This window comes from Solanum lycopersicum, chromosome 5, assembly GCF_036512215.1.
Source record: "Solanum lycopersicum chromosome 5, SLM_r2.1".
Taxonomy (NCBI): Eukaryota; Viridiplantae; Streptophyta; class Magnoliopsida; order Solanales; family Solanaceae; genus Solanum; species Solanum lycopersicum.
Genome location: NC_090804.1, coordinates 40,086,626 through 40,113,891, shown reverse-complemented (window position 1 = coordinate 40,113,891; position 27,266 = coordinate 40,086,626). Strand labels below are relative to the sequence as shown.

The 27,266-nt window shown below is 33.6% G+C and overlaps 2 long non-coding RNA genes across 2 annotated transcripts; both read left to right on the top strand.

Annotated features, from left to right (window-relative positions):
- Positions 1-5,434: 5,434 nt before the first annotated feature.
- LOC138348580 (uncharacterized) lies at positions 5,435-8,105 on the top strand. The gene is made up of 2 exons (XR_011221322.1): positions 5,435-6,435; positions 6,517-8,105. It is a non-coding gene; the product is annotated as an uncharacterized lncRNA (long non-coding RNA).
- Positions 8,106-15,269: 7,164 nt separating this feature from the next.
- On the top strand, positions 15,270-24,730 carry LOC138348421 (uncharacterized). Its single transcript, XR_011221026.1, has 3 exons — positions 15,270-15,386; positions 23,484-23,547; positions 24,197-24,730. It is a non-coding gene; the product is annotated as an uncharacterized lncRNA (long non-coding RNA).
- Positions 24,731-27,266: the final 2,536 nt, after the last annotated feature.

Here is a 27,266-nt window from a genome sequence, read left to right as displayed (position 1 = left end):
AACTCAAAAGCGTCTAAGCGCTGATGAACCTCAGAGATCTTTTGCTCTGTATGATGTGCCATCTTACACTCCATGTGCTCCTCTGCCTCAGCAATCGACCTCTGCATCTAAGGCTGGATGTGACGCAGAAGTGTGGCCATCTGAGCCTCGTACCAATTGACACTAGCCTATTAGATAGTGTACACTAAATCTACGTTGATAATTCTTTTCCTATTATCTACCTCCTTGGTCCGGCAAGAAGCATTAAGGCGAGTTCTAACGTTGGCCATCCGTTTAAAGACTTTTAAACGAAAGAATTATGAATACATGCTAGACACTATTCTAGAATTGCTATTTTAGTTAGATTTTACCTCATTATTCACCCATGGTTCCCATAACCGTAGTTATGGAGTTTAGTTACCTATGGTCATAATCACACTATTCATATATTTAATATAAGAATTCATGCACTTAATTTAATGAGAAAGAATGAAATCTAGAAATTCACTTGATTAATCAACAAAAGCACCAACAATCAATTCCAGAAAAAGTGTAACAATTGCTGAAATTAATCCTTCAATACTTGAACAAAAGAACTAAAGATTATCCAAAAGTCTAACTATCAAAAAGTCTAACATCAAAAAGTCTAACCCCAAAAATGAGGTTTTTCAAACTATTTATAACAAAAATAAAAACCTATTAATAGAAGAATTCTCATTACTGAATATCTATCAAAACGCGTCTGGATCGACGGAACTCATGACGGACCGTCGTGGTCACGACGGGTCGTCATGGCCTCCGTCGTACCATACTTCACAAATTCTTCTACTGCTTTTTTCATAATTCTCAACGAACAGGTATGACGGACCGTTCCAAGCACGACGGTCCATCGAGGGTCTGCGTTCCATAATACTTTAACTTCTTGAAATTTGGGTACTGGACTACTCTTTGATCACTACGACGAACCAGCAGGACGGACCATCATGGCTATGACGGTTCGTCATGGCCCACACTAGGTCAGACTTCCCCATCTTCCTTAAGCAGCTTCTCTCCTCACTACGTTGTCACCTACGGACCGTCACAAGCTCGATGGACGATCATAAGCTCCGTAGGTGGTCTCTTCTGCATTTCTCGCTCAAAAACTTCCGCGTTCATATTTGGACAGATTTCCTACAAATAAGGAGAAACTTACATAAAAATCAATACAAAAAGACTTTTGGAAACACAATAAACTTAAGAAAAAAGCATTAAAAATACTGTGAAATCACGGTACATCAATGGGAGGTCGCTTCACAACTCACTCAAGTGAACCTTAGAATCACCTTTGGTAAGAGGATCTCATGTTTATGTGGTTGGTGTATTGTGAGTTTATATATCTCATTATAGGTGGTCTTAAGGATCATTTAGGTGTGCCTAGAGAGGGTGTACTCTCTTTTTCGTACTTAAGTGAGTCTTAGGATAGCTTTTAGTGAGACAATTACATGCTAGAAAGTGTTTAATGTGAAGTTGATAGGCTTCGCTATAACATAGAAAATAGCTCAATGTAATGTTAATGAGTTCACTGTAATGACCTTACAAATGTGATAAATTGATTAAGTGACTTCTTATGTATTTTTGATGTGTTAAATAATGTTCTTATGGTTATATTATGATATTTAAATCAAAAGATGCATATTTCCAATAAATGTCCGCTTTCATGACTTTTATGCATTATGGCATATGCATATTTCCAATAAATGTCTGTTTTCATGAATTTTATTCATTATGCCATACTTAGTACATGTGTTTATACTAATTTCATGCTTTTATCTATCTCTAAAGTGATTCATAGATGAAAGTTCTTTTTGGAGCTAAGCTTGGATTAGAAGATCTTTCAAGCAATTTGAAGTATGTCCTCAATTGACTCGAGGGCATAAATGTCTTTCATTCTCTTATCGAAGTATTGTAATAGACTACGTATTTATATATTCGTATTGTATGGGACGTGTCCCAAGTATTCTTGCGTCTAAGATTTGATGAAATGAGACTTAGTATTTCCTATGAGTTTTATATATAGATATTTTAAAAGACTTATAGAATGTCTTGAAAAGTTTTAATTCCAAATTATTTTTCATATGGTTATATGCGATGAACGATACGGAAGGTCTTGAACAAGACCTCCAAGAGGTCAAGTACGCCGGTTCCACTCCGAGAGTGTCATATCTTCTAGGGTGTGGTCTCAGAATGTGACAAATTGAAAATAGGATTTCATGGTTTTTGCTGATCTTTGAAAAGACTTTTGATTGGATCCTTGAATGACAGAAGAATCAAGGATGAAATCACCATACCTTAATGGTAGAAAGCCAATGAAATTTGGGTTAAAAACTTGGAGAATTTGTCCTTCTTCCTTGGAGCTTCAAAGCTTCAACAATGGAGGTTTGGGAGAGAAGGAATGAAAAGCTTTTGATTTCACTTCAGGGTTTTGTTTTGATTGGTGAATTTTGGGTAAAATTGACTCAAAAACCGTTTATAATAAACACCCAAAGTACCCAAAACACCCCTACACTAATTTGACCTTTAAACCAAGTCCAGTTTTACTTTAAAACACAAGACAAAATCTGGGACATGGTTGTGCGTAGTGGGGACACTTCAAATTCTTGGTTTTGAAATTTAATTTGAGATAGAATGATTTTTGTTGATCCTGCATCACAGGGAAACATTTTTTCCCTTTATGTGTAGGCTGCGGGACGCGCAGACAACTTCTAAAAGGCTGCCTTGGCAGCCTTCTTGCCATAACTTGGGTCCTCCTCAAGGACCCTTTCGTTGGTCCTTGGAAAGTCATACCCTCTAAACATGTCCCTTTAGGTTTTAGGGTCATCCCTAATGATTTTAGACTCCAAACAACACCTTAAAACATGCACAACACACAAGGACACACTAGCACACCAAAAGACTAGTTTTCGAACGTCTTGATCGTTCTTCGACCTTTGACTTCCAAACTAATCAAAGTGAATTATCAAGTTATTATTCATCATTCTAACATCTTCTTAAATAATAAAACTCATGATAGGATCTAGTTTATCCTATTTTATTTCGATGGTTTGTAGTAAGTTGAAGTTTCTTTAGCAAGTGCTAAAATTTTTCCAGCAATTGTTGAAGTTATTGTAGTAACTGTTAGAAACTTTTTAAGCAACTTTTCAAGTTACTGCAACAATTAGAATAATTTATGTAGCAAGTGAGGCAAAAAAGAGGGTGGTAGTGTGACAAATGAGATTTTGGTGATAAAAACGAATGTGGAGGTTATGGTTGTTGTGGAGGCAGAGGCAGAGAAGAAGGAGTCGCAAGGATGGTGGTAAAAAAAGAAGAAAAAGACAGTGGTGGCAATGGAGGAAGAACGGATGGTTTTGGCAGAGGAGGAAGTGGTGACAACAAAGGTTATACTGTCAGAAGGGGGGGTGGCTAACAGCGGCAGAAGGGTGGAGATAAGAGAGGATGTGAAATGGAGAAAATCTAAATAATAAAACTTGAGGGTTTTAAAACTAGTGTCATTATCACAAATCATAAAATTGTCAGCTCTATTCAATAATTATAATTAGTGTCACTTTTTCGTCATTTTGAAACTTTTTTGTCACCCTTAATTCATTAGCTCGTGTTAAGCGGTGTTTTCTATTGATTTTTTTCTCCCCAGTGTATTTGATATATTTAGTAATATCTATTGCTTTATTCTCTTTGAGTTCATATATGGCTTTAGTTATCTTTCTACCGTTATTGTTATTTTTTATTATTTATTACTTTTAATTAATTGTTATGGTTAATGCATAATGTCTGTTATAGCTTAGATGTTTTGTTTTTGTTGTTTTGACTTTTTTGTTGTTAGTTAATTTGGTTTTTATTATTTTATTAGCACTTCTGCTTGGTTCTGTCCATTGGTTATTTTGCTATTGTTATTATGATCAAATTAACTAGCTAGCTATCATATTTAGTAAACCTTAATTTTATGTTGCTTTGTCATAACCGATTGGAGTCGCTAAATTTCAAATTATTTGTTAACTAGAGAAACATAATTATAGATTGAATGAATTCTCTACCAAAAATTCAACATCAACGAATGAAAGGACAATAGAGAAAACTTAACGGACACAATATTGATTCAAAATGAAGAAACTCTACAAAACCCTAAGAAAGAACACAGAAAAAAATTCAAATAGATGAAAGAGTGAAATCACAAAAGAGGAGCAATACAAATTTTAGCGCAAAAATCTTAAAAAATAATAATTAAAAATAACATAACAATTGACATTCAGAAAAAATTTGATCGATCCATAGCAAATTCAGGTGGTTAGTTGAAGAAAATTTTTGAAGGAGCGAAAAACTTATTAAAAATGACATATTCAATAAATATACTTAAAACTTAAAAAAAAAAACAAAATATATCACCTAAATTTAGGCAAAAGAGAAATCCATATAGACATCTCTTGGATGATGGTGTAGAATGATTTAAGAAATGGAAAACGGTCAAAATTGCCCCTGAACTATACGAAATAGACCACTTATACCCTCCATTACATTTTGGGATCAAAAATACCACCGTCGTTATCCTAGGATACCACAAATACCTCAAGAATTAACACTCCAATTTTTTAGTGATGTGATCACATTGAACTAATCCATCCACCTAAGTGTTGCTAACTAAGATTCACTACAAAAGAACTTGAATATTAGTGGCGACAAAGTTGCCAAAATCTCAAAATATTGTCACTAAAGGTTATGAGTGATTTTTAGTGACGACTAACGCTGCAACAACCATTTGCTAGTAAAACCTATTTTTTCAACAAAAAAAATGATAATTAATTTTCGATTGCAAACTAATTTTCTAAAACAAATAACTTGCAATATCAATATTAAAAACACACAATATTATCATGAAAAAATTATACAAATTACTTCTCCATTCACATCTCCTAATATATAATGCATCATAGTACATTTTATACGTTTACATATAACATAAAAATAAAACATACATTGTCTTCAAATTCCTACTTAATCGATATCATTTTTGTTTTTTTAAAAAACAATGAAGAAAAAAACACAAAATTAGAATTTAATGTTAAAAACTTTTAGTGACGATTTTATGCGCTTTTGTGGCGACTATTGTTGCCATTTAAGGTCTAGTTCTTCTGTAGTGAATCCTAGTTGACAATGCTTAGGTGGAAGGATTAGTCTCACGTGGATTGCTAAGGCAATAAAAATATGGAGTGTTAACTCTTGAGGGTATAAGTGATCTCTTAGGATAACAACATGGACGTTTTTTATTTTAAAATGTAACGAAGAGTATAACTGATCTATTTCAAATAGTTCAGGGACATTTTTGAGTCTTTCCTATTTAAAGAACCCTTTACCATTGCCAACGAAAAACAAGATATATATATATATATATATATATATATAAGGGTAGTAAATGCATAACGTGCAGCAAAAACTTGAGCTTTCGATAGAAACAACAAAGCAATGATCAAATTTTGTGCAAACTCTTTTTGTTTAATTATACTTCAAAAGTAAAAAGCTTTCTATCAAATTTTTGCGAACCAAAATGAAATCTGAAACTTGTCATTGAAGCGCAAAACGGAGGAGACTGAGAAAGCGTACTGAAATTTCAAGCAAAAATTCAATGGGGTGTTTGCCAGAAGAACTTATCATAGCAATTCTTGAAAGCGTTCCTGTTTAATACATCTTATATTTCAAATGTGTTTCAAAAAATTAGTTTACTTTAATTTCAACTCGTCAATTTGTGAAAACACATCTTAGTTTTTCTGCTAAGGATTACACCCGCCAAATATCTCAGTTACAATTTGGTGATGATATTAAATGTTGTTCTGTTAGCTCTTTATCTCATAACTCTATTAATGAGGTACATGATTTGGAATGTCCCATGAAAAATCCACCTCTACGTTTTCATACTAAAGGTTCGGTTAATGGTTAGGTTTGTCTTGCCTAATGGTCCACTTGTCGTTTTGGATATGATGAGGTTCGTGACGATTATAAGGTAGTGGGTATTTTAAGTAGCATGATTAAGCGCTATTTCGAGGCCGCCATATATAGTTTAAAGTGTGATTCTTGGAGAACAGTTGAAGATTTTAAACCTGGGGTGAGTTATTATAGTGAGGCTAAATTTGTGAATCATAAAATTCATTTGATTACTTCTCCTAGACGTGGATGTGGTTGGCGGATCACGTCTATTGATATGGTTAATGATAAATGGGGAAAGCTGGAGCTGCCCAGCTACAACAAAGGAGGACATTTGAAGCTTGGAGTGTTGGGAAGTGATCTTCCGGTCCTCTGTAATAATGATGAGAGAACTTACTCTGATGTGTGGGTAATGAAGGAGTGTGGAGTTAAAGCGTCTTTGACAAATTGTATACCATCAGGTATCCTGAGAATTATGAGCTTTCTCCGCCCCTTCCACGTATAATAAAGGTTAAATTTTGTTCACATTTAAATCAACATTAGAGATATATGATCCAAAGAATGACTCAATCACATCTCCAAAGGTTACAGGTGTGCACAACAGAATTAAGGCAGAAATCTGCATCGAATGCCTGGTTTGTCCGGATTTACCAAACGAAGATTGAAAGTTGTCAGAACTCAGGTGAATGCCTGTTGTAATAGTTAACATCTTGTAAGTATTCTTTCGCTACATTTTTCATGTGTTTCAAAATTCTACTTATTTTGTCAAATATTGAACAAGATGTTGCCTATTCAACGACCACTTTTATACCATATCTACTTAGATATCTTGGTTGTCCTTTTCTTTTGTCAATAGCTACGTTTTGCAAGAACAGTTTTGTATCTAGTGTTTGGTAGCTTCTGTGCTTCTAAGTAAGTGAGACTGGACCTTCTTTTAGTCCTTTAAGCAGTGTTTTAGGGGTACATGTCGTTTCATAACTCACAAGTTAAAGTATGAGTAAAAAGCACTTAGGAAGAATTCATGCCAATAATTATTGACATGATTAATGATCGTTTTTAGTAACACTTATTGAGGAGATAGATGAATTACTGAGATCATTCAATAATAGTCAATTAGCTTCTGGTAATATAAAATTTGGATGATTTTCCTTGCTGCTAATTACAGCTTCCTATAAGTTTTGTATAGTTAATCAAAACGTGGAATCTTCTTTCACTTTAGTGACACCATTGACTTGCGAAAAGTGAGTTGAAGGAAAGAACAATTTCAGGAAGTGTTTAACTTCCTATAATCTTGAGTGTATTAGAGTCTTATTCACTAGTTAAATTTTAATGTCCCATTTAAATTTTAATGGCCCATATTGCTTAACAAAACAACTAGCGTGGTAGTTGAGAAGGTAGTACAGATGGCAATGGGGCAGGGCTGTTGCAGTATGGGTTTAGTCTAAACATCAAAAAGGATTCAACCTGCCCCACATAGCATTTTTTTCTTTGTTCAATCCACTTGCATAGCAAAAAAAACTTACTTTTTAAAATTGTTTTATTTTTAAAGCTTAAACTAACAAGATTAACATTTCATTTTTTCTGAAAACGGAGAGTTTAACACTTATTTCTTACTTAACTAGTTTAATTTGTTCTTTTCTCTTTTTTTTTTATTCTTTTTAACCTTAGAAGAAAATATTGACTCTAAACAACAACATTGTATAAAACAACAATGTTTCTGATGTATAACAATTAATTACATTGTACAAAACCACATGATCATTTATTGTGACACTTGTTGAGAAGAGACATGAATTACATAGATCTTTGAATAACAGCTAATTCACTTCTGATATCTAAAGTTTGTTTGATTTTCTTTGCTCCTAATAGTTTCCTTTTATTTCTTTACTCAATGAAAAGGCGGAATCTTTTTTCAGTTTTGTGATACCACTGAGTTGGTAAAAGTGAGTTGAAAGTGATGTGACTTTTTAAAAAAAGTGACCATAAGGCTTCAAAATAAATGGGGGGGTGACATAAGTGATTAATAATTAAGTATTGTGGAGTTGTCCTCAAGTTTATAAGTCGACAGATTGGTCCATTGAATTAAATAAAAGGTAAAAGAGTAAATTGACTAAAACCTAATTTAACCATTTTTTGTGGGAATTAAAATTGGGAGAAGCCACCAGCAAGCTGTACCAAAAGGGAAAATAAAATATCCCCCCCCCCCCCCCCCCCACCTCTCATCGTATTCTTCTTCTTCCTCCTCTTCTTCTTCTTCGTTCTTGCTTGTCTTCCCATTCTCTATATCTTTTTCTTCTTCTTTTCTTAAATTATTGGTCTTGGCTGCTAGTCCTTGAGCTTTCTTCTTTTCTTCTTCTTAAATAATATTTAACTTATTTAATCAGTGGCCTAGATTTTGTTTGCTATCAATTGAAGTTACTTCATACATGATTAGGGTCACACACCATTGTTTTGATATGTAAAATTAATAGTTCTTTGATTTCATTCATCATCATCTTGGTACTTGCAATTTTTTCAATAATTTAAATTCGCATTTCCAACAGATTGATATATGTTGCAAAATTGACTATTGGAACAAATTATAGCAATATGTAGAAACGTAAAGGTTATTTAAATAGAAATAGAATAGACATATGTTGCAGCATATAACTTACTCAAGCTGCAACATAGGCTACACATGTATAGACATATGACTTACATATCGCAACTGACATAATAGTTATATAATACCCTTGTAAATCATTGTTGCAAGTGTTATATGATATTTTTATTACTTAATTATGGTTCAAAGTACTAAAATTTTGTCCAATTTTACAGTTTTTCATTCCTAAATCGCTCAATTTATCGATTAAGTCATCCTTGAAATGACATATGTGGCAACATATGCACGTTCTGTTGGGAAAAATACTACAAAAATGTCATACATGACAACATATGTATATCATGAAATGATCTTTGGGGGGTTAATTCAAATAATTTGTCAGATAATTCAACATGTAACACTAATGTATAATCCTACAACATATCTAGGTACAAAATTATGGTCTAATACATCAACCTTCATCAATTCTATCAATTATTTCTACAAATACTATCATACCACTAGTTCATCATACAATGAACGGCTAACTACATATGATAGATATATAACACCCTTATAAATCATTGCTTCAAATGTTGTAACATATTTTTATTGCATAATTATTGTTCAAAGTACTAAAATTTGGTCCAATTCGACATTTTTCCATTCTAAATTGCTCAATTTATTGATTAAGCCATCATTGAAATGATATCTGTAACAACATATGCACGTTCTGTTGGAAAAATTGCAAAATAAATGTCATATGTGGCAACATATGTATATCATAAAATGGTCTTTGAGGGGTTAATTCAATTAAATTGTCACATAATTCAACATGTAACACTAATATATAGTCGTACAACATGTCCACGTACAAAATTATAGTTTAATGTAACGACCTTCCTCGATTCTATCAATTATTTTTACAAAGATTATCATATCACTAGTTTATCTTACAGTGACCAAGTAACTTCATATGATAATTATATTACACCACTGTAAATTATTGTTCCAAGTGTTATAACATATTTTTATTGCTTAATTATGTCCAATTTACTAAAATTATGTCCAATTTGACATTTTTCCATTGCTAAATCTTTTAATTTATCGATTAACCGATTTTTGAAATAACATATGTGGCAACATTAGCACGTCCTGTTGGAAAAATTCCAACAAACATGTCATTGTGACAACATATGTATATCATCAAATGGTGTTTTGGGGGTTAATGCAATTAAATTGTCATTCAACATGTAACACTAATATATAGTCATACAACATGTCTAAGCATAAAAATATGGTCTAATACAAACACTTTCATCAATTTTATCAATTATATTTACAAAGACTATCATATCACTAGTTCATCATACAATGTCTAAGTAACTTCATATGATAGTTATATAACACCTTCCAAGTGTTATAGAATATTGTTATTGCTTAATTATGGTCTAGTGTACTAAAATTTGGTCCAATTTGACATTTTTCCATTCCTAAATTGTTCAATTTATCGATTAACGCATTCTTAAAGTGACATATGTGGAAACATATGCACATCCTATTGGAAAAATTGCAACAGACATGTCATATGTGGCAGCAAATACATGTTCTACTGGAAAAATTGCAATAAACATGTCATATGTGGCAACATGTACATCCTAAAATGTATTTTCTTTAATCAGATAATATTTCAAAAAGAATAACAACCCAACCATCCTACAAATAAATAAATGATTAAAGTCACAAAAGAAGTCCTGATTTTATTCTAATAACTATTAAATTTTATCTTAGAAGATATAAACGATAAACAAGAACCGATGAGGGCAACGACGCTTTGTTGTAGAATAAAATTGCAACATATTACCACTGATGTTGTAGAAAACATAGCAACAATATAAACAGTAAAGAAATAATGGAACGAGAGAAAGGAAACAGAGAAAAGAAAATTAAAATTAGTAAAAATAAATTAAATTTGAAATATTAAATGAAACGACCTTTTATAGATAAGAGGAGAGAGGGAAAATGAAGGGATGATTGTTTTAGACATTTTCATTTTACTTTTTTTAAATTTTTTTGAAAATTCATAGTGTGACATCTGTTGCCACATATATACTTTTTGTTGGGGTACATGCAGATAATTCTATAATCTTTTTACAACTAAGGTTATATATGTTGCCACAGACACCACATTGATAACAATGAAATGTTGCCACATAGCTCTTTTCCGTGACATATGTTACCACATATCTCCTTTCTGTAACATATATTACCACATATCTTCTTTATGTGACCTATGTTGCCACATATCTTATTTCTATGACATATGTTGCCACATATATCCTTTCTGTTGGGGCACAAGTAGATAACTCTGTAGTGTTTTTTTTCAACATAGGTTATATATGTTGCCACATATATCTCATTTCATTTATTTGGGCGAGAGGGAGGCTGTGAGTCACCTGGGCTACGTATTTTCCCGTTGGTTGATTCTCGAAATTGAAAAACAAAAGTCCCAAAATATTGATCATAGAAACTAGACAGTATCAAAAAGAAAAAGTAATATCACGATATAAAGAAGTACTAGTATAGCACAAAATGCCAAGTGCTCACCCTGTATACTGGCCATACTATTGCAATCTTAATGTTTACCATGATACCTGTTGCTCGGACCTGCATCACAAAAACAATTGCAGAGTGTAGACTGAGTACAGAAACAACAGGTACTCAGTACGTCGTCTGAGAAAGAAAAGAAAAAGTAATGTGAATGTGAATTTCTAAAACACAACTAGAAGCAAGAATCAGAGTGTACTAGCATATAAATAAAAGTAGAATAACTAAATAAATTCGACAGGGCTCCCATAAACCCGACGGGCACACTTATGTGCAAGAAGAAAGTAAAACCTGATTGGACTCCTATAATCCTGACATGTACAAGGAAGAGTTTAGAATGGAATAAGTGGATGTGACAAAGTTTCAATGATTTGCAAGACTTTCCGTGGACTCGAACTGAACCTATCGATAATGCTAAAGCTCATCAAAAACTCATAGGGGGTAAGAACAACTGAATTGAATAGGGAGGATCAAGGACTGGAACTGAGATTTGGAGTACCAGACGACATGAACAAAGGCTTAGGATAATGGTGGACTTCAACCATATATAAATATGATCAAGCACTTGAACCGAGGTAAGAGTAGTTATGGACTTAAACCAAGTTGTCAGGACAGGTTGATTTGAAGCATGGTTGCAAATGGCGGTGGACTTGCACCATGACCGCAGAAAATCAACACTTGAACCAAGGGTAAAATACAAAGGCTTGGACTACAACCACCCCTGGTAGAGTGAATTAGGGGAATTGAACAAAAAATAAAGGAGAATCGTCTACAAAAGGATCAACGGCCAATCGAGCACCAAAGGAGTACCCCGAATCTAAGTGCCCTTAATAAATCACACCAGCCCTAACCATATCCAACCAGAATCGATGTGTATCTTCCACACCACGAATCAGAGAGAAAAACTAACAAATATGGGGGATTTATTTACATATGGTTCCAAGAGTGTTGCTACTTCCTATTTAAGGCCCAATCTATCAAACTAAGGTTTTTTACATCATCTACAAGGAGTTAAGTCATCCAGAGCGACATCGGGGAGATCACAAAGCCCAACCACTCCAAAAAGTTTCAAGTCTATGGAAATCACTACACTTAGCCTAGACAAGGGTCAAACATGCTCCAACGGTATTCATAAATCATAATTAAATCATACAACAAAGTGATGATGATAAAAAAAACACACTATACATGCTTCAACCACTCGTACTAGACGAAAAGTAAAGTAAGGCGTGGTTCAAGAAATTTGACATGAATAACCACCAATCCAACTCCATAAAAATAAACATAATATTATTTAATCATGATTATTCTAAGGAGAGGGAAGTTGTATCCTACCGATAGGCCGACTGCACACACTCCAATTCACATCACTAAAGATTTACCCTTTCGTAAGTCCTAGAAGTTCTGCCACACTATCAAAATAGAATCACAACATCAAAACTGATGTTTTGATACCAAAATCACTATTTTCAAAGACAAACCCAAAATCGAGTCTAAAACAAGATTGTGGGGTCCGCACTAGAAATTTTAAAACTGACTTCGTCAAAAGTTTCATTTTTCCCCAAACAGTTCTCCAGAAATGGAACACATTTTAGGGCTTAGAATATCCTAGAATTAGCCAATTCATTTAAATCACCATTAAAACTAGGGAAAAGTACCAAACATGCCATCAAACTTTCAGAAAAGGCTCATTTATGTCATCCATCAAAGTGTGGCTCATCTATGTCATTGTTGTTTATGAAGAGTTTCATTTATTATTTTGTAGCAGTGATTTTGCAAAACTATTTTTTACAGAAGGCCAATTATTATTGGTTCATGTCACTATTTTTTAAATAAAAAATTGAAATTTTTATTTAAAATTGAATCAAAATTGAATGAAAATAATCCACCTAAATAAATTTTTTTTAGAATTTGGGTGGCTCTTTGTTTGGTTGGGTTATTCTAATTCATGTTTTATTTAAAATTTTGATTTTGTTTTATTAGAAAATAATAATGACGTTGTTGAATTATAATTGTCCATGTGTAAAATTGTTTTGTAAAATCACTATTAAAATTAATGGCATGAATGAGCCTTTCCTTAAACGGTAATGGCATAGATGAACCAAACTTTTAACGGATGTCAAAGACGAACCTTTTTTGAAAGGTTGATGGCATATTTGAGTCTTTTCCCTTAAAAGTTAAGGAGGAGAGAGGAAAACAACAAAAATTTTAAAATTACCTCAAAAGGAGGTCCCCTGGTAGTCCCTTGAGACACCAATGCAAAGCCATGCCAATTACGAGCAACCCAACTTTTGAATCACCTAAAATGGAAATAAAACGAGAGAGTAATTGTGTTTAGAAAATTAAGGTTGAATCTTGATTTTTGAATCTAAATAATGGATGTTCTTGTTGATAAAATGATGTCTGGTCGGTCAAAAGATACTTCTTAGTCACTAAAAGTCTACATTTTAAAAATTCTCTGGCGGACCCTCTGGACTCGTTTGGGACCCGATAAAATTAAACTAGATATGCTACCCCACTATATTCGACATTTTGGCCTCATGAAATTTTTGCATTACAATAAAAAAATTTTTATGACAGGAATACCCCCTCGAGACATGTTAGGCCTAAATCTCAACTTTTTACCGGAACAACCAATTAAATCAAAAAGAATACCTCAAGGCCGAAATTAAATTTCCTACTAAAAAAATCGACATTCTTGAGCTAATAGTGTTTATGGAATATTCATACGACAATTAATTCTCTTAATGTTGATCAAAGTCAACACTAGGCCTTTAAGCTTTCACATTAGAATAAACATAAAATATTACTTAATTATGAATGAATTTTTTTAGAGGGGTCAATTTTATTTTATTTTTTGTTTAAAAATAAGAAAAATTATAATTAAATTTTATTTGGAAATTTTTTTAAAAAAACATCACCCGAAATTAATTGCAGGTAATCTAACAAGTGATGAACTTAGATTGAGACTTTATTATGTCTACTATTTTGCTTCGAAAAGTCAATTTTATTTTTTCATTTTCAAGCAATTTATTTGTACAATGTAATTACTAAAATAATTCAAATGTCATGTAAAACAATTACTACACTAAATGTATCTCCCTAAGAAATGACTATATAAATCAGTCTCCATCTTTATTTTTCACTCACATAGACTTTCTTATATAAAAACTATTTCTTCAATATTTTCGGATGACAGAGAGAGAAAATGGTGTTACAAATATGGTGACAAATTTGATAACCCCCATTGAGGTTCAATAAATTTGTCTAAGGAAAGAGGCAAAAGTGGAAGTACCGGGCTCATATTACAACCTTATCAAAAGGTACGTACTTGGCTTGGGACCTTTAATACAAAAGAAGAAGCAAAATTTCATATAGTAAAGTGGCAAGGACGTATCTTAGCCCTAAAACTAAACTTCATGTCATGAAATCAAATGAAGATAACCTTGAATGTAACGACCAATTCCTATTATTATTGAAAAGCAGACGGGGAAAAATTTTGGGCCAAAAAACTTTTTTGCAGTAACTTTGAATTTCCTTACCCAGTCCAAATTTGAAAAAAATCGGAGTCAGTGAGGTATAGGGTAACCTGGTAACAAATGGTAGATCTAATTATGATTTTGATTATATAAGTAGATCGCTAAGAGATTCAAAAACTTGTATGACTTTACGAAGTTGAATTCCCGTGAGTAGAACACCCGAAACTGATATTAGCGTGAATGGGTATATTCTGAGTGTCATTAAATGAAGGTGTATTGTTGAGTGGAGGTATAAAATTCTTAAATTTACTCATTATTTTATGTGAAAGTAGCGAAAGCGGGATTGTTCCACCAGGGCGGGGCCTTTGTAGCGGGGTGAGGATCGTTATAGCGGGACAAACGTGGCCTAAGTCAAAAATAAGCCCCAAAAATGTTTTAGTTTTTGACCTTGATAGATAAGGAATGGCCTAGGTTTTTTGGATAGTTTTACGGCATTTTAGAGGCTAAAAATAAGGTTTTCGATCCCTAAATCTATTTTTCAATCTGCAGAACTTTGTTTCTTGGGTAATAATCATCGGGGAGGGTTTTGATACGACATTTATGGTGGAATCCCCTATTATTTGCATTGGGATCATTGGTTTGATCCAGTGTCGATAGTGTTGATTTTAATCTTGGCAGTTAGGCATCGTTTAAGGATATTTCTATTATATTTATTGTTTGTAGAACAAGAACAAGCTGAAAGAATCTGGAAAGGGAAGAATAATGTTTCTTAGGAAATTAAAGCTTTCTTTGAGGTATGTGATGGTTTTGATTTCATGTTCGTGTGATATGCATTTGCAATTACTTCATTATAATGCATGTAAGTAATCAAATGTTTCATTATTGATAGCACTATTCTATATAAGGATGCTTGAATAATTGTATGACATGAATCATGCCTGGATTGTATAATTATGAGAGAGTACATCGTGATTGTGATTATAATTGTGATTGTGGCTTGGTTAATGTCACGACCGGGAAGCACCCCCTAGTAGTAACATGGCATACTTGACCTCTCGGAGGTGTTATACAAGCCCATAGTTATCATTCATCGCATTGGCATAGTAAAATTGGCGGAAAATTTAAAACTTTTCATAGCACATCATATGCTAGAAACTTTACTTCATATACATATAAAATATAAGTCATAATACATATATAGAATCTAAGTCTCTTTGCCATTTAAACTCAATAACTTTGAAGTATATTAGTAACAAGGCCCTTATGACATAATACAAAACTATACATTACTAAATAGACTTAACAATAAGTACACATAAGGACATCCATGGTCTTAAGGATTTCTTTCCTTGATCTTAGGAAATCACCTATCAAGCTCCTCAAGTATAGACCTCCTTTAAGCATTCAATTACCTAAATTTTGTGTAAAAAGTAGAGAAGAATGGTATTAACACAAGAGAGTACTAAGTATGGAAACCATGCAAAAACATGCATTTAAAAAGGGGACATTTTCTTTGAAATCGTACTTCATGCCATTTTTAGTAAATACCATAAAACCTTTATCGATAGCATATATATATACATACATATATATATATATATATATATATATATATATATATATATATATATATATATATATATATATTGTTTTCATACTTCATAGAAACACAATCAAAGGCCAAACTTCATAGAAAAACACATATCATTATACATGTATAATATCACATAGACATAGTTAAATCAAGACCTTCATCATATAGTCAACAACGTCAACATCATGCATAAAGACTCATATCATGCACATCTTCATAATAAGTAGACAAGTACTACAATGTCATACATAAAGAACATATACATCGTGGCTTGCATTAGAACACAATCCTAGAACTTCCTAAGGAGCTACTTGCGCAATGTCTAGATGGGTTCATTACTTCCACCTATACTAAGTAACCTCCCTTAAGTCATTCTATTTAGTGTCCTATTCATTAACTTCCATTGTCCATTTTACTTTGGGAAAACTATACCTTAACCTACATAGATCATGTGATGCTAAACATGGATTTGGGTGTCATAGAACCCCACACCGATAAAGGGTGGTCTACCTCCAAAAGTTGAACGAAATGTGACATAGCTTTCCTGGTGGAATCCACTATCTAGTATCCTATGGTGGAAACATAGTTATGAAACTTTGAGGTACATGTGAAAACCCTCTTTATGCCAAGATTAGGCATTGTAGTTGTTCACTTAGGGAAACCCAATTTTTGCCCATTGAGGCATTGTGGTTATCCACCTCATGAGATTTATGGTGACCTACCTTCCTACCATGGGAAGGGACACACACTCATATTAAAGTTCATTCGGTGCTAAGCTAAGTTACCTTCATTGAAAACCTTTATTACATTTTTACTTTATAAATCATAGTTTTAGGAGAGTCATCCCATCATATGCTTAAATAATAGGTCATAGAATAGGGCATACCCAATATTACTCCGGCATTCCACCATTGAATGATTTCCTTTTTCACGACCTCTTGAATAGGTGGATTTAAGCATATCTAGTGCTCAATACTAGGCTTATGATCGGGCATGGGCTAGATTCTATGAGAAAAAAATACCAGGAGGGATCCCAATAATGTCCACAATAGTCCACCCAATAGCTCTTTTGAAACTTTTTAGCACTTTTACCAAACTCTCAACTTATTGTTCATTCAGATCTGATGTAATGGTTACCGGAAAAGTGGCACCTTTTCCTAAGAATTCATACTTGAGATGAGGTGGGAGAGCTTTTAGTGCTATTTTTGGAGCCCTCTCTAGAGATGATTTTCACAAAGGCGTGGCCTTGTGGTAAAGGGGGCAAGACAAGTGGCCCATCAGATTCTGCAATATTATCATAACATGTGTAGTATTCTTGAGGAAGTGGAACAGGATTTCGTTCCCTTTGTTGATTTTCACCCGGATCATCGGGTAATAACTGATCATGAACATCAACTAGAGTTGGGATGTTATGGTTTGGATCATTAGCGTTAATACCCATGTGTTGTTTCATATTGCATGGTGTACGCTCGAATTTGTTATCGTAGGGAACCAAGGGTTCTCTTCCTCTCCGTGTATTTGGCATACAAGGAAGATAGTTCTGCTAGAATCAAAAACAATAAAAAATAGTAAAACTAAGAAAATATTGACTAAACTTTTTAATAACTTTAAGTTAATCTAAAAGCTACTTTCCCCCGCAGCAACCAAAAATTTGATACGGTCAAACTTACTTCTCAAAAAAGAAGTAAAGCGGTGGTATCAAGTAAATAACCCTACTAATGAGGTTGGGATTGTTCCCACGTGGAAAATAGTTCATACTTAACTTTAATCTATTATTACTATTATTTAGTAAATCATTTATTTAGAATACAAAAGACAAAAATAGGGGGTTTTTATTTCTAAATTAATGAAAATAACTAACTTAATTAAAGTAACCAACTAACAGAATCAAATCTTGGAGTTTAATCAATTAATAAAAGTAACTACGATTTGTGTGTTCCCCACAGGTTCCTCACTTGATAATTCTAACTATAACATTTCTTGCCTAGTATCTTGCATTAAAAGTGATAAATTATGTATTTCCAAATCCTTTGTCTGGCATCTAGAAAATTTCACTCCGCACCTTGGTCCGGCTACATGTGTTGCTATACTAACCCTTAACTTTACCTCATATTAAGAATTGTATTCGATATTTGACTAAGTTATTACCTGTACAAATTAACAGAAGCCTATTAGATAGTGTACACTAAATTTATGTTGATAATTCTTTTAATATTATCTACCTTCTTGGTCCGGCAAGTAGCATTATGACAAGTTTTAACGTTGGTCATCTGTTAAAAAGATTTCTAAAAGAAAGAATTATCAATACATGCAAGACACTATTCTGGAATTGTGATTTTAGTTAGATTTTTCCTCATTATTCACCCATGGTTCCCACAACCCTAGTTGTGGAGTTTAGTTACCTATAGTCATATTCACAATATTCTTATATTTCATATAAGAATTCATGACCTTTCACATAATTTATGATGAGTAAAGGTGATTTATCTTGTTATTATGTTCAATGATGGTAGATATACTTTAAGGTGTGAATTTGAGGAAATGTTGAGAGAATGTGAGATTTTGTGGGAGTTCAGGGCAACCCTCTTGTGTGACTAATGTTCCATAGTTTTTCTTGTTATTTGGTGGATGTTGTTGTGTAGGCTTACACTTAGAGGAAGTTTTGTTCCATTAAATTGAGTTAAGTGATGCCTAATAGTTAAATGAAGTGATGTTTAAGGGAGTTTCTTTAGTCTTCAATACAAAACGGGAAGTGTTATGCTTAACTTGTAAAGTTAATGTTTAATTCTGATGTTCATAAGTTGAGGGTAGTGTGAGTTCCTACCTTATGAGAGGCATAATGGTTCTTTGAAGTATGATTCCTTGAGGATGGCTTTCACATGAGTGGGGGGGGGGGGGGGGGGAGTGATTTAAGTAAAATGACATTTAATGTATTTAGTCCAAGAGAATCCTCAAGGTTCACTAAGTGGGAGTGGTAGTTTGGGATGCTACTCTCACATTGCACTTAGTGAAAATTGTCAAGTGTCTTTGGAGTAAGTTCGTAAAGTCTTGTCTCTCATATTGTAATGTCATCTTGATGAATTGGTCAAAGAATGGAGTTTTGAAATTTCGACCATGTTTGGCAGTGACATAGTTAATATTCACTATAATTATTTTGAATTTTGAGAAAAATTTGTTTTTTCTTCATCAAAGTTTCAATGTGTGCAAAAGTGTTGTATATGAGCATTTTAAATGTTGGAGAAGGTACTTTCTCCATAAAGGAATGTTAAGAATAAGTTTTGAAATTTATGAAGTTGTGCTAAAAGTGTTTGCGTTTAAAGTGTTTTAAAGTGTGAAATGGTTGTCCTTGCTATTTGATGATTTAATTTTGAGTGTTTTTACCATCATTGAAATGTGTTATGTGATTCTAAGTGATTCCTTGTTGTTCTTAAAGTTTAAGTGTCATTCAAGGACGAATCTTGTTCCAAGTGGGGGAGAATGTAATGCCCCAAAACAAACAAAGGTGAACTAGAGCCTCTGGAGTGCTTCTTGAGTTATTTTGAATTTAAAATAAGTTAATTAATTGTTCTTAGGCTGTGTGTTATGTTTAGTTATGTTTGGAGGTCAAACGTCCAAGAACGTCCATGACATTCAGCAGGTATGCCATAGATAGCGCTTGGGTGTCTTGAGGTGTTTGAGTGAGTTTTATTGTGTTTGTTTTGCTTGAAAGTTTCATGAGATGGTCCTAAGACCTAAATGACTTAGTTTATAGGTATAACATTCGGGCATGAGCCCAGCTAAAACCCATAAGGTGCCATAGATGAAGGGCCCAAGAATTGGACAAGACTTCTAAGAACACTGCCCAAACGACGAAGCAATCTACTGGGCTCAGGCCCATCGACGCCCCGTCGAATGAGCGTCGGTGTCCCATACATGGTGGGAAACTCATCCATCCCTTTAACCAGTCTTTGATACAATCGACGCCCAGTAGCTTTGGTAGTTGATTTGCACATTCTAAGGTTGTTGCACGTTGCTGCCCACTTGGGGTGTTCTGTGTAAATTCACCCCAAGTCTTTTAGGACCCTAGGATGATATTTTTATTGCTTTTAAATTATATTAAGTTAGTTTTAAACCATAGACCTTGACTAGAAACCTCACTTGAAATATTCAAGGAGTATGGTATCCATCCTTGAACTCTCTTTCATTCAAGGAGTCCTTTTAAATGAAAATTCAAAATGGGGTTTTCAACCCTAGTTTCTACTATCTTCAACTCTAAATAAGGATCTTGAATTAAAACGTTTCCAATGAATTAATAATGGTATTCCTAATGTTGGTTGATGATTTTGAGGTTAAAACTTCAAGGAAATCATGTTAAGCTTTTCGTAAAACTTTGGCTTAAGAATTGGGTTAGATGAGCTTGAATTGGTAGTCTTTGAGCTTTGATTTCTTATAGTTGTTATTGTTGTCTGGATACTTCCCAAAGGGATAATTTATGATTAATTAGTTAATAAAATGTTATAGGTGATGAAATAATGGATTGAAGGGTAAGTGGGTTATGTTTTTTAGTTTCAATTTTGAAATGCTCTTGAGTGGTATAGTTCACCTTCTTTGTGGCGGTGTTTATTTGAATTGTATGAATGTAAAGTTTATAGTTTATAATGAATGAGCATATTAAGTCTTGTTACGAGAATTAAGATGATAAATATGCTATTCTTATTAAATGTGCCTTATGAATTGATTAAGTGAAGTAGACTAGCATGTATGCTTAAACAAATTTATTCTTGTTATGTGTTTCATGAAGCTTGTTATGAGAAGTATGTTACAGATTATGTCTAAAGTATATATATAATTGTATGAAGCGTGTAGGATGTGTGATATGATAAATGAAGTTCTAAGCATGTATGGGATTTGAATGTTAATGATATGAAGCTTGTGTGCAAGGTGTGCTAACATGTACACACACACTCACACTTGAATGAATAAATAAATCTAAGTTAAGTCCCTAAGGGGAATTTTGGGGTGAACACTCTTCGTGTGTTCTGATGAAGTGTTTATTAGCAACCCAACTACATCCCATGAGCTTTGTTTGATATGTTAGACAATAAATGCTCGTGAGTTGAGATTTGTTGTTCACTAGTCATCCTGAAATTATAGTTTTAAAGTTTTTAGAATTTGTGGGGGTTATGTCTAGCACCGAGAGGATATGAAGAAGAGGTTGTTACACTTCGTGAGTTGAGAATATTATTCCGAAGTACCTCTTGAATGATTACTCCTCGTGAGTAGAGAATGAGTTGCTTAGTAGCAATCTTTTTGTCTCTTTACTATGCGCCCGCATACGTGTAGCTATTGGTAAAGCAATGAAAAGCTTAAAAGAATGCCCTCTCTCTTGGAAAGTGAGGATCCCTCATCTGATAAGGATCAATATTGGGATACAATGTCTGTCTCTCATGGTGTATGTCGGTTAAGCTAACCCTCCACAAAAGAATTGATTTAGATAAGTCTTTTAAAAGAATGTATTACTCAAGGTAGGTTGTGGTATGGGACGCTATCTACTCATTGCACTAGGTAGGACCTTCCAAAAGGGATGACTTTGTTCCAACCCTTCTAAAATATTGTACTACTTAGGGTAGGTGGTGGTATGGGACTCTATCTACACATTGCACTAAGTAGTTATTCTTAAAGTAAAGACTTTTGTGGTTTGTTGGGTGTCTTTTAATGTCTTGCCATTGATTGAGGGTCTTGTTTCTCCCGAGTTGAATAACTCGAAGGGGTATTATTCAGGATTGCTTAGGTATATTTTGAAAGAGGCATATGCATACTTTCTTCATGTCTTAATTTAATTATCGTTACGATAATCCTGAGGTAGGGAAACTCATACGGAAAATGAGCTCTCTTTCTCTTTTGCTTGGCCTTGGAAGATCACTAATTTGGAATATGATAGTTCATTTTAATTGCTTAATTCATTGTAAATGCTTTAAATGATTCATTGTGATGATTCATAATAGTTCATTTTAATGACATTTTTAATTCACTATATATTTTTGGAAGTTATTGTAAATGCCTGTCTTTGGTTAAAATTATGTGAGTTCGTCTTTAAGTGTTAAATATTGGTTCTCATGTAAATATGCATCTAAATTCATGAATGTTTTACTTAATTGGCATGAAGTAGTATTTTACTAAAATGTGCCTTTTTGCTTGTTTCTGCATATGCCATACTTAGTACATTACTTATACTAACCCATACTTTTTTATTACTATCTAAGTTTACGATTTAACCAAGGTTGATGTCAAGAAGGCAAAGCTTGGGAAAATTCCTCTCAAGACATAGTGTGTCCTCATATATTTATGGGCAGAATTTCAATCTTTTTTTTGCCTTATGTTAATAGTTATGATGTATTTCTTTTCAATTAAAATGTCTGTGTCCCTAAGATATTATATATCGTGTATTATGTTTTCCTTTAACGAGAAATTTGTTAAGTTTTATGAAAGATTTCATTTTTATTAATTTATTCGTGAAATGTTTTAATTCTGCCCAACTTTGCATTGTTTATGTAATGAATTCTAGTTGTACGTCTTGTACAAGACCCCAAAGGTTCAGGTACGCCCGGTCATGAAACTAGGGTTCTCCCTAATTTCTAGGGTGTGCTTTCAGGACTTGACACTTAGTCTAGGTAAGGGTAGGGGAATGTACCTACACATTGCACTATTTAGCTTTGAGGGAAGTCTTAAAAGAATGTTTTTATCTGCTATGTACTTATAAATGTCAATGACAAGCATATGATGACCTTATATGTTAATGACACTATGTGATATTTGATTCACTTATGAACATGTGATTGGTCTCTATTTCTAAAGTATGATGACATTTACTCTTATCGATATTGTATGTGATAATGGGAATTGCTTATGGTTCTTATTGGGTTTACTTGATTGAGTGAGGCTATATGGCCTTACTTAGTGATTGCACTAGTGGAATTAATGGGGGTTCATGAGTAATGGTCTTGCTTTTGATATGATGTTATGAACCCTCATGCATGTTTGTTGATATTATAACTTGATAATAGAGTTTTCTTGATTATGTGCTCAATTATGTTGATATACATGTTAAATTTACTAGAATTAATATTGTTTGTTTTGTGATGTATATGGTCTTGACTTGTATTGGTTCTTGAATGTTCATAAGCCTTTTGAAAGTGACTTTGCATGCTTTAATGAAATTTGTTTTTTATCATGATTTCTATGTGTTATGTGAAAACGATCTCATACTTCTTACAAGTGATGTGGTAACACAATTTCTTCCATTTTCCCAACATTTTAGGTTACGGTTGTTGAACGGTTAGTGAAAACATTTGAAGGAAGTCTCGGAATCATTCTCCAAGTGGGTATGTCCTCATGTTAACTCTACCTATGTTACATTGTTATCGTATATAAACAATATTTTCATTCGTGTTGTTTCAAGATATTGTTGTAATCCCTAAGTTGGATTTCTACATTGTGTAAGCGCTTATGCTCATGTTGATTTGATTCCGTTTAAATTGTTTAATATGAGACATCCCTTTAGACTATGTTACACATCCTTTATATATATGCGCTATAAAAGTAGAAGACTATGTTATGAAATTCTATGCATACTCGATATAAATATATTAGGTGTAAGCGAGAGGTGTATGTAAACCTCATGAAGTAGTGTAGATGAAAAGTTTTAAATTTTCTACATTTTTAACCTAGGAATGTAATTATGAATGCCAAGAGGCTAGCCCTAGTTCTCTCTAAAACGATTACATAGTTACTTCTAGGGAGTACTTCACAAACTTGACAAACGTGATTTTAGAGCATGAGGGTGAATATCCGAAGAAACGATGTTTCATTAAATCATATTTATGAAGATTTGTATTCACAACTATCAAGTCCCCCGCACTTATGAATGACAGAATATATGATGCTTAGAAACTTTCATCTTCTTGTATTTCTATATCGTACCTCTAAGGTATTATTATGTTCTTTCATCTAAACCTTGTGTCGTGGTTATAGGTATGAGTACTTGAAGATCAACTACTAGAAGAGCAGAAGAAAAATAGCTTATGTCGGAGCTAATAATAATCAAGTGCCTCCACAAAGCAACCAAGTGCCTCTACTTGAGGAAGTTTTTATGGGTGATCAAGTTGAAAGATAATGCCATTATTTTTCAATTTTAAGTTATGACGACTCAAGTGAATATGTAGGTGGGACCTCCGGTTGATAGACATACTAACACTATGGGATCTCATTTGAGAGAATTTACTAGAATGAGTCCACCTATGATCTTTTGGTCAGGGGACAATGAAAACCCTCAAAATTCAAAGATGAGGTTTATAAGATTCATTAATTTATCGGTGTTAATTCAATTTAAAATGCCAAGTTAGTAGCTAATAAACTCAAAGATGTGGCTCAAACTTTGTATGTGCAACGGAGGGATAATAGGGTAATAATGGTTTGTCATGTGACTTTGGAAATCTTGAAGAATGATTTCCTTGATCATTTCTTTTCTAGTCAGTTGAGGGACGCTAAGGTTGAAGAATTCATCATCCTTCGTCAATGATTTATGAGTGCACTTTACTATTCCTTGAAATTCACTAAATTGTCAAAGTATGCTCCATTCTTGATATCATATCGAAGGGATGGGATGATTCATTTTCTGATGGTGGTGTCCAAAGACTTTTCTGAATAATGTCTCTCGACTATACTTTATAATAATATGAATATGTCTCATCTCATGGTTCTTTCCTAACAAGTTGAAGAGAGTACGCTAAGGTGAAAGAGTATATAGGCCAAGGAGGCCAACTCTAATGAAGGTGCTTCTTCTAAAGGTAGGCTTGACTTTCAAGATAAGCTTAGGTTTAAGAAGAGGATTTCGAATTAATTTCCAAATAAATTATACCAAGGCTTGTCATGATAGGGCGTCTAACCCAAAGTATGAAAAGGGAAAAGGTAGTAGCTCACCATGTATAAAGCCAACTTGTGGAAGGTGTGGAAAGAAGAATTATGGTTATTTTCTTGTTGGGACGGACAATTTCCTTTAGTGTGGAAAGAGTGGTCACAAGGTTAGGGATTTTTCTTATTTGAAGAGGCAACAAAAAGGTAGCGGGAAAGCTCAAGCTAGTGGTTCTTATGTGGATCCTAAAAAAAATACCGCTTTTATGCAATTCGCTCTAGGGGTAAAGAAGAAAGTTATCCCGATCTGGTGAACAGTTTTTTACAAGTCTTCTCTATTGATTTATAAGCTTTACTTAATCTACGTGATAAATTTTTTTTTACTCCCTTTATAGCGAGAAAGTTTTATATTTCTTCCGATATTCTAACTCAACTTTTCATGGTAACTACCCCGAAATTATCAAATAATATTGCCCAATAGATTTACATATGTTGAATTATTAGAACTTCTTATGGTCGATTTTAATATCATTTTGGGGATGATTTAGGTGCATGATTTTTTTGCTTCCATTGATAGTAGAACAAGAATTGCCAAGTTTAATTTTGCAAATGAACCTGTCTATGAGTGGAAGGGAAGAAATTCTATCCGTAGAGGTCGTAGTATCGATTATCTTAAGGATTGTAAAATGATATCAAAAGAGTGTCTATACCATACTATAAGAGACAAAATTTAGACTCCAAATAATCGTCCATTAAGTTAGTGCTTCTATAAGGGAATTTCCAGAGGTCTTTCCTAATGATCTTCCAGGAATCCCTCGCGAATGAGAAATTGATTTTTGAATTGATTTGCTACGTAATGTCAATACCATTTCAATTCCTCATTATCTGATGGCTTAGGACAAATTGAAATAGTTGAAGGCCCAACATAAGAAACTACTAGACAAAGGCTTAATTGGACCTAGTATTTCACCATGGGGTGCTCCAATATTATTTGCGAAGAAGAAGGATGGGTCCGTTAGAATATGTAGTTACGATCGCCAGCTCAATAAAGTCACTATTAAGAACAAGTATCCTCTCCCTTGGATTGATGACTTTTTTGATCAACTCCAAGGGGCAAGCTACTTTACTAAGATTGACTTGAGATCGGGTATCACCAACATAGGTTGAGAGCTGAGGATATACCAAAAATGACATTTTGAGCAAGATATGGTCAATATGAAACATAGTAATGTCCTTTGGTCTAACTTATGCATCACTGACATTTTTGGACCGCTTGAATAGGGTGTTTCATTTAGGAATACTTTGTATATTCGAAAAATGAATGTAAATACATGGTTGATCTAAGGGTGGTGTTACAAATTTTTAAGGAGAACCAACACTTTCCCAAGTATAGCAAATGTAAGTTGTGGTAAAGGGAGGTTGATCTAAGGAAAATTTTGAGGCGGTCAAAAATAGGTATAGGCCATTGACTCTAACAAAAATTAAGAGTTTCTGGATTCAAGCTGGTTATTATTGGAAGTTTTTGACCGTCCATTTCTTCTATCTTATTTACCTTGACCCAAAAGAGTATGAAGTTTGAGTGTTCGGATACATGTGAAAGAAGAATCCAAATCTTGAAAGATGACTTACTTCCGCTACGGTGATGACATTACTTGATGATACCAAGGTCTTCGTTTTATATTGTGATGCATCATGAGTTTGTTGGGGTTGTGCTTATTTAACATAAGAAAGTAGTAGACTATGCTTCTAGACAACTTAAGGTGCATGAGAAGAATCATCCAATTGATGACCTTGAGTTAGCGACCGTGGTATTTAACTTGAAAATATGGAGGTATTCTCTGTATTGTGTCCATGTTGATATGTATAATGACTACAAGAGTCTTCAATATGTGTTTACTCAAAAAGAGTTGAATCACTGACAAAGAAGGTGGTTGGAATTGTTTAATGATTACAACATGAGTGTTCTCTAACCCCCCCAGCAAGGCCAATTTGGTTGTGGATGCTCTTATTATTATGACCATGGGTAGTGTGTCCCTAGTAGAATAAGACATGAAAGACTTACTAAAATATTTTCCGAGATAGGAATGTCAGATTCGAAGATTATCGAAATGGTGGGTGATCAACAATGGATTGAGTTTAATAAGTCGGTTATTTGTAAGCTTAATGAGTTATTCTCGTTGGAGGGATGATG